This window comes from Lactuca saligna, chromosome 3 (assembly GCF_052625555.1).
Source record: "Lactuca saligna cultivar CGN05327 chromosome 3, ASM5262555v1, whole genome shotgun sequence".
NCBI lineage: Eukaryota > Viridiplantae > Streptophyta > Magnoliopsida > Asterales > Asteraceae > Lactuca > Lactuca saligna.
In genome coordinates this window covers 63,679,013-63,688,562 of record NC_136419.1, presented here as the reverse complement: position 1 = coordinate 63,688,562, position 9,550 = coordinate 63,679,013, and positions in this window count along the sequence as shown.

Sequence of the window (9,550 nt, the reverse complement as noted above, 5' to 3'; positions counted from 1 at the left end):
CGAGTGGTGAGTCAAGGGTGACTCAGTGAGTGGGGAGAGGGACTTGGCGAGTGGGACCGGATTAGTAAGGGAAGGACTCGGCGAGTTGCTCGCGGACTCGGCGAGTCCAGTCAACTGGAAGTTGACTTTGACTTGGATTTCGATTTGGTCGAGGGTAAAAGGGTCATTTTACCCTAAGAACATCTAGCAGTGTTTGACTGATCGTTTTGTGGGATTTATAGTTGGAGGACGTCCGGAGCAGCAACAGCAGTAGACAGTCAGTTTCCGATCAGTTCAGCCGCTACTTTGAGGTGAGTTACCTTCCAGTAGCGGTGGGTCTAAGGCCACAATGCCGGCCCACCAGTATGAGATGTATGATTAGATGATTGTCTTTGTGATATTCATCTAGGGTTGCTACTACCTGTGCTATGTTTATGTGTTAGTGACAGTAGGGGGAGATAGTCCCCCAGAATACCGGTCGATAGGGCCGAAGGGGCGGTTATGCCCAACCATGCTAGATAGACTATGTGATATATGTGTTATGTGGTAGTAGTAGGGGGTGAAATAGTCCCCAGTATCCGGTCGAGAGGACCGAAGGGGAGGCCAGCACCCATATATGCTAGGCAGTATCCGGTCGAGAGGACCGAAGGGGAGGCCAACACCCAGATATGCTAGGCAGTATCCGGTTGAGAGGACCGAAGGGGAGGCCAGCACCCAGATATGCTAGGCAGCATTCGGTCGAGAGGACCGAAGGGGTAGGTCGGGCACCCAGATATGCCTGACAATTTATGTATGTTATGTGGTACAGTGGGGGAACTCACTAAGCTTCATGCTTACGGTTTTCAGTTTTGGTTTCAGGTACCTCTTCAGCTAAGGGAAAGGAACCGACACGGTAGCAGCATATCACACACACTCTTGTTTCCGCAGTTATGAGTTTATTCTGGGATTGATACTCTGATATTTTGGTTGTTTACATGTTGTGGATTTCAAATTTGGGTTTTAGATTTGAAATGGTTTAATTAAACAATGTTTTAATTATTAGTGTTTTTTAAGTAAAGTTTAAAAAAGAAATTTTGGATGTGAAAAATTGGGTTGTTACAAGTTGGTATCAGAGTCTTGGTTTGAGGGATTCGGACACACCTTCGGGGGTGTTTGAACTCAAATCGAGGGATTAAAAGATTTTGGAAAGAGAAAATGTTTTCTAAAAGGCTAAGTAAAGGGGTTTTAAGAAAGAACAAAGTGTGTGATGTGCGCGACCGGCCGAGCTCAAGTAAGTATTCCCCAATGTACCCATACAAGTTTATTTATGTTTATCAGTTTCTGTAGAACAGCATGCTAGAATAGGGCTAAGGATCTAGGAGTGATGCCTTATGTTCCTGCTTTATGTGCTTCAGTATAGGAAAGAGTTGCATGCTAGAGTTAAGTAGACAGCAGTAGGGTAGCCTGTTTAGGTTATTCCTGATAGTACGAGTTTAGCATTGTATGCTAGTTCAGTTCTCTCTACGAGGGTAGAGTTGCTTGAGATTGTTTTCCTTATGTCCAAATGTTGTTTGCTTTGTGCTATGTGGGCTTTGAAGTGATCGGAGTTAACTGTTAGGTGAATACGTTAAAGTCACATGTGATCAAGGTTGAATAATCTCAGAGTGTTGGATTTAACTCTATTGCGTAGCTCTTGTTTGAGTCCTAACCGTTGTAAAGATGAGTCCCTTACTCGAAGGATTATCCGAGCCTCATCACATGTGATTGTATTCAGGTAATAGTTAATTGGCATCACCAAGAGGCCTTCAGCAGCTGAGGGTTGGGTTGGGTGGAGTCGGAGGTTTCCTAGGGTAAGCCTAGGATAAAGAGTAGCAGTGATCAGCGGTAGTGGAAGGGACCTGGTTGAGTCGAGGCGGTCTTTGGGGAAGGTACAGATAGATTTGGAAGGTAGTATGGGCCCGTACTACTGAAAGCAGAGGATCCGTACCCGAACCGAGGAAGGCTAAGATAAGACCAGGGAACTTGTAGTGGGTGGGATCCCTCCAGGGGTATCAGTATCGCTAACAGTTGTTATTTCTTTGTATTTCAGAATGGTGGTACTACGCCCGAGGCCAGCAGTTGGCAGTTCAGGAGAGGGATCGGGTTCGGGATCAGGTTCCGAGCCAGGAGATGTGAGGTTGCGTGATTTCATCTCATCTGAGATCACCAGAGGTATCCTTGAGTCGACCCCCATTATCTTCGGGTCGATCAAGGAGGGAATATTGGAGATGATGGAGGATCGCCTCCGGGCATTCAGGAGTGACATGGCATCTGGCCAGTCGGGATCTCGCACACTGTCCTTCAAGGACTTTCGGGGCAGTGGTGCACCAGACTTTCATGGGGCAAAGGACCCCATAGCTTCCAGACGATGGATTGTAGACATCGAGTCTGCACAGTTGACTAGCTTTTGCCCCGAGGGGTCGAAGGTGAGGTATTCGGCAGGGTGCTTACGAGACCGAGCTCGAGACTGGTGGGAGTCGGTGGGTGACTTATTGGGAGCCTCAGCGATCGAGGCTATGACCTGGTCAGATTTTGTGACCAGATTCAGGGCAGAGTTTGCGTCGGCTGTCGAGCTTCAACAGCTGGCCAGGGAGTTTTTGGACATGAGACAGACGACGGAGACTGTGGCGGAGATCACCGCCAAGTTCCGGGAGAGGGCACTGTTGGTGCCTCAATATGCGGCCGACGAGGACATGAGGAGGACCCGCTATCATGATATGCTCCGGACTAATATTCGGGATCACGTTAGTTTTTCAGCTTGCCCTACCTTGGACTCCATGATTGCCAGGGTGAGGGAGAGGGAGATCAATTTGGAGCACATCTGGAAACGGAAGGCGGAAGAGGGACAGTCAGGAGGGGCTTCGGGGAAGAAGCCCAAGGGATCAGATGTGGGGCCGAAAGGCCAACAGGGACGGGGCCGCTGAAGGAAATGCGGCAAGACGCACGAGGGGGCGTGCAGGTCGGGATCATCAGGCTGCTACAAGTGCGGCAAGTTTGGGCACTATAGAAGGGATTGCACTACTCCGGAAGCAGTTATTCAGACGTCTGAGTTGCTGTGTTTCCACTGCAAACAGAGGGGCCACAAGAAGGCCAATTGCCCCCAGTTGATAGTTCCAGCACCGGTAAAGGCGCCAGCTCCAGCGACCTTGCGGATCACGAATGGCCGGCAGGGCAAGGCAGAGGCTCCAGTGGTGAGGAGCCGGGCATTTCAGCTGACCGCCGAGGAGGCACACACTGCACCCGATGTGGTGACGGGTATGATTCTTTCCTTCTCATTATTTATATGATGTTATGATATTGATATGTGCTCGGTTTATATATATATATATATATATATATATATATATATATATATATATATATATATGTGTGTGTGTGTGTGTGTGTGTGTGTGTGTGTGTGTGTTAGGATCGTTCCATGTGAACGGTATCCCAGTCCAGGTGTTGTTCCACTCGGGTGCTACCCAATCGTTTGTTTCCCTTGCGCTTAGCAAGAAGTTCACTGAGTCTGCGGGCATGTTGGATTGCCCTTTAGAGGTAGAGATTGCCGATGATCGATCGGTGCGAGCATCAGCAGTGTTCAAGGGTTGTGTTTTGAGGTTATTTGAGGAGAGTTATCTTGTGGACATGGTTCCCATTCTGTTGCGTGGGAACAAGGTGATTATAGGCATGGATTGGTTGAGCCCTAATGGGGCGGTGATAGATTGCGCACAGCAGCTAGTGCGGGTCTGGACCCCAAGTGGGGGAGAGTTAGGGGCTGTTTGTTTTTCTTGTGAAGAGCTGCGCAACCACTTTTGTCTGCGCCGCGCAGACAACGCGCAGACATATGCCCTCGCAGAGTGTTTGTTTTTTGGAAGTGTGCAGACCAAAAAACGTCTGCGCGAGGTCTTCCTGGCGCAGACATGAGCCACTGTCTTTAAAGGTCTTCAGACCTCATTTTAACCAAAAAAAAAAAAAAAAACACCACCTGTTTTTTTTCTTTCTCTTTTTGCTGAAAATGCATTTTTAATCGTTATGACATGAAATTAAGTTTGAAAAATTAATTTATTTCAATAGCTGCAGACGTTAAAAACAAACAGTCTTCTTATTGCAGACTGCAGACATTTGGTCCACCTCTTCTGCCGCAGAGGCTTGCAGATGTGGTCCGCAGACTGCAAACATTTTGGCTTCAAAAAAACAAACAGCACCTTAGTGATTCATGGCGAGAGGCCACAGTGTGGATCCTCAGTCTGTTCCGCAGCGAGGGCTAGATGATACCTTCAGCAGGGATGCGCAGGTTATGTCGCGTATGTGATGGATACCCGGGAGGCGGGTAAGGTGACGGTGAGTGAGGTTCCGGTGGTGCGAGATTTCGCAAGTGTTTTTCTAGAGGAGCTTCCTGGGACACCTCCGGAGCGACAGGTGGAGTTCAGGATTGACCTCGTTCCTGGTGCGGCTCCAATAGCCAAGGCACCGTATCAGTTGTCTCCTCCTGAGATGCAGGAGTTGTCTACGCAGCTACAGGAGCTGTTAGACAAGGGATTCATTCGACCGAGCAGTTCACCCTGGGGAGCCCTGACTCTGTTCGTGAAAAAGAAGGACGGGTCGCATCGGATGTGTATAGATTACCGGGAGCTGAACAAGGTAACGGTAAAGAACCGATACCCAATCCCGAGGATTGATGATCTCTTTGACCAGCTTGAGGGAGCGTCTTGGTTTTCCAAGATCGATTTGCGTTCAGGTTATCATCAGATGAGGGTCAGAGAGGAGGATGCGCAGAAGATCGCGTTTCGGACGCGCTATGGTCATTATGAGTTCGTGGTGATGCCGTTTGGGCTCACCAATGCTCCTGCCACGTTCATGGACCTCATGAACCGCGTGTGCAGACCGATGCTGGATCGGTCTGTGATAGTTTTCATCGACGACATCTTGGTTTATCCCAAGACACAGGAGGAGCATGAGGAGCATCTGAGAGAGGTTTTGGAGACCCTGAGGAGAGAGAGCTTGTATGCCAAGTTCTCCAAGTGCGATTTTTGGTTGCGCGAGGTGCAATTTCTCGGACACCTTGTCAACCAGAACGGGATTCTAGTCGACCCGGTCAAGGTCGAGGCCGTGATGTGATGGGAGGTCCCTAAGTCTCCTTCCGAGATTCGGAGTTTCCTAGGATTAGTAGGCTACTATCGGAGATTCATTCATGATTTCTCCAAGATAGCCGTGCCCCTGACGCGGTTGACAAAGAAAGCTGTGGTCTTTCGGTGGGGACCCGAGCAGCAGGCTGCGTTTGAGACGCTGAGACAGAGATTGTGCGAGGCGCCAATCTTAGCCCTGCCCGAGGGCGTAAAGGATTTTGTGGTATATTGTGATGCGTCGATCTTAGGCCTGGGCGCAGTATTGATGCAGAGGGGGCATGTCATTGCTTATGCCTCGAGCCAGCTGAAGCCTCACGAGGCGAACTACTCGACGCATAATTTGGAGTTGGGGGCGGTGGTTTTCGCTGTCAAGATTTGGCGGCATTACCTCTACAGGGTTCGTTGTACCATCTACACGGACCACAAGAGTTTGAGGTACCTCATGGATCAGCCGAATCTGAACATGAGGTAGCGTCGATGGTTGGACGTGGTGAAGGATTATGATTGTGAGATCCTTTACCACCCGGGGAAGGCCAATGTGGTGGCCGATGCGCTTAGCCGCAAGGCGGCGCCGATCAGGGATGTTTGCATGAGGATGACTGTGGTGACTCCTCTGTTGGAGCAGATTCGGGAGGCTCAACAGGAGGCTATCAAGGAGAAGCATCGGAAGAGCGAGCGTGTGGTGGGTCAGGTTTCCTCCTTCGATTATGATAGCCGAGGGCTATTGACACTACACCGAAGGGTGTGGGTGCTGTATCACGGAGGCGTGCGTCAGATCTTGATGGAGGAGGTGCATAAATCTCGATTCTCTATTCATCCAGGGGCGACGAAGATGTATAGGGATCTTCGTCTAGATTATTGGTGGCCCTGCATGAAGCGGGATGTGGCTTGGTACGTCGAGCGGTGCTTGACCTGCAGGAAGGTCAAGGCCGAACATCAGAGACCGCATGGAAAGGTGCAGCCGTTGGACATCCCGTTGTGGAAATGGGAAGATATCACGATGGATTTTATCACGAAGCTTCCCAAGACCGCGCATGGAGTAGATTCGATTTGGGTCATCGTGGATCGATTGACCAAGAGTGCTCATTTTATTCCGATTCAGGAGAGCATTTCGGTCGAGAAATTGGCCGACATCTATATTAGGGAGATTGTAGCGCGTCACGGGGTGCCAGTATCTGTTATCTCGGACAGGGATGTGCGTTTTACTTCAGGTTTTGGAAGAGGTTTCATCACGGGGAGCCAATATCTGTTATCTCGGACAGGGATGTTCGTTTTACTTCCAGGTTTTGGAAGAGGTTTCATGACATCTATATTAGGGAGATTGTGGCGCGTCACGGGGTGCCAGTATCTATTAATACACAAATGGCAATAATGAAACATATATGGATTCAAGTGTTACATTTTTACTAAAAATATTTCAAATATGAAATTAAATATTATACTATGAACTTAGTCCAAAAACATTCTTAGAAATTCCATATGAAGTGTGCAGTCCCTCAACAGGTAGAAATTGTTTTGACAGTTTTAAGAAAATCACTATTATAGTAGTTTTGGATTCTTAAAACGGTCATATCTTTTGCATACGAACTCCATTTTGCACGTTCTTTATATTTTCGGAAACAGGGAAACATGTACTATGAGATTAGAATGTTTGTTTTGCTCACAACTGTTTAATACAATAGTTTAGTTTTTAAGACACATTAACTATGGTTAACAGTTTGAGTTGTTTGATTTGTTTGTCAGCTATCACATTTGGAATTAAGATACCATATAATATCTTATAATAGTTGAAATCAACTCATTTATTTTACATTAGATGTACCAAAACTCAATGAGTCAAATTACCAAGATATTTACTGTGAACTTGACCATTCACAATTTTTGACCTAAATTCCGGAATGTCACAATATGTCATGAGGTTGTGATATATGTAGAGGGTCATGGTCTCGAGCCATAACTTGCCAAGGTCCCAATATTTCCCAGTATAGCTAATTGGAAAATATACAGGATCAACAAAAAATACTCAATTTACACAAAGTATAATCATTATAAAAACTATATGTATGAATAAAGAAACCCAATCTATCAACTCCCAACCACTATTTTTATAGCGTTAGACCCATCGTGTTCGCCGGTATCCTAAGGTACCAAATTTTGTTGTAGAATCAGTTGGAAGAAAGATTGTGACATGAACGTCCAATGTACCCTTGATGGGCACCTCTTCAACAACAATCGTAATATATATATATATATATATATATATATATATATATATATATATATATATATATATATATATATAGAGAGAGAGAGAGAGAGAGAGAGAGATCATACTTTTATTATTTTGTTTTTAAGTTTTACCTTTGAGGCTAATTACCTTGATTTGATTTGAATGAATAATTCATCTCAAATTGAATAAACCTATAACAATCAATGTAACACTCAAAATTTTCAAACAAAAATTTCATTTTTAAGATTCCCAAAAACAATTTTTAACACCATCCCATGTCAAATATAATTGTCACATACATAACATCATAAAACAAAGTCTGAATATCCTAGAACCCACAAATATCCCTATTTGCAGACGAGTGTGTACAATCATGTCGGTGCCTTCCCGCGATCTTGAGAAGTACCTGCAATTATTTATATCAACACTGTAAGCACAAAGCTTAGTGAGTTCCCTAAAATAACATATACATAAATAATTAGCCTCTCATGGCTATATCTCGATAAGGATCCCCTGGTCATGTGTCTCAGTGAAGACCCTCCAATCTCATGTCTCGGTAGGGACCCTACGATCATAACCCAATATATACACAGAATAATATAACATCATAAGTCACAAAGACAGAATGCATTATAACACATAATACCCTCCGATCAATAATACGAATAAGACTCTCCATTCACACATAAATTACCACATAGGTAAGTACAGTGAGAAGACTCACGTCACACAGCAAAGCAAATAAGTCTCGCACCCGAACTGCCGGTCAAGTCTCCACCTAAAATATGCCACAATGTAACTCTAATTAATATTAATAACCTCGTAATGTTAGACCAAGCCTCTCTACTAAATATCAAAAGGGTAAAAGACCATTTTGTCCCTCCATGGCCAAAAGTCCACAAATTGACCTACAAATCAAAAGTCAACAAAAGTCAATCCCCAACGAGTACTCTAGGCGTACAACTCCTTATGCTGGGCGTACTACTAGCTAAGCATGCGATGGGGGTTTTCGACTTTACACTACATGTAGCTGGTGGTACGCATGGTGTACTTCTCGGACTCCCACTTCTAACTTCTCTTGGTCTTAACCCATTAAGATAAGCATTCCAGCTATAGATCTAAGCTAAGTAGGACCTTTTATTCCATAAAGTTGCTGTTTTTGAGCCTTTTCATGGAGAGATTTAGACGTCCAAGCACTCATTTTAATGGATTAGAACACTCTAATACACCTAAAAGGATAGAATAGTAGATATGGAGTTCACCACACTCACAAAGTTCCATACTTGGGACATAAAACCCACAAAAGGACCCAAAACAAGAACACTCACATAAGCTAGAGGGACGAGATTAGGGGTTTGAGGAGGTTGGAGGCTGATAATGGTGGCTAGAAATGAGGACATCATGTTCCTTAAAAGGAGCACAAGAAAATATTAGGGTTTCTCCCTAAGCGTGGTACGCCCAGTGTAAACTTTGGTACGCCCAACATACTAGGTGGCCTCCGCGACAATGCTAAGTGCATGAGTACGTTTAGCGTACTCCTTCATATGTCCCACGTACTCGAATGCCACCTTTTTTATATAAGGACCAATCTTGACATATATATATATATATATATATATATATATATATATATATATATATATATATATATATATATAAGGTTAATGTTTGAAAGTTATACCTCCTTTTTGGGATGTAACAATTCTCCCCCACTAGATTTAGACTTCGCCCTTGAAGTCATCCTCCGGAAACAGGTCTAGATACTGCTCACGCATCTCGAAATCCGGATCCTAATTCCACTCCGAGCCTCTATGGTTCTACCGTTGAACTTTGACCAAGTTTATTGCCTTGTTACTCAAGGTTTTCACACTTTTATCCAAGATCGGCACCGGCCTCTCCATATAATTCAGGCAATCATTAACCTGAATATCCTATAAAAGAACCATTGTTGTCTCATCGGCTACACACTTCCTCAGTTTGGATAGATGGAAGGTGTCATGAATCTGAATCAAATCCTCAGGAAGCTCTAACCAATAAGCTAACTTTCCTACTCGAGCAACCACCCTGAAAGGACCCATGAATCTGGGGCCCAACTTGCCCCGCTTCCTGAATCAGATCACACGCTTCCATGGTGATACCTTTAGGAGAACAAAGTCACTAACTTGAAATTCCAGCTCAGAATGCCGCAGGTCTGTGTAACCTTTCTAACAACTCTG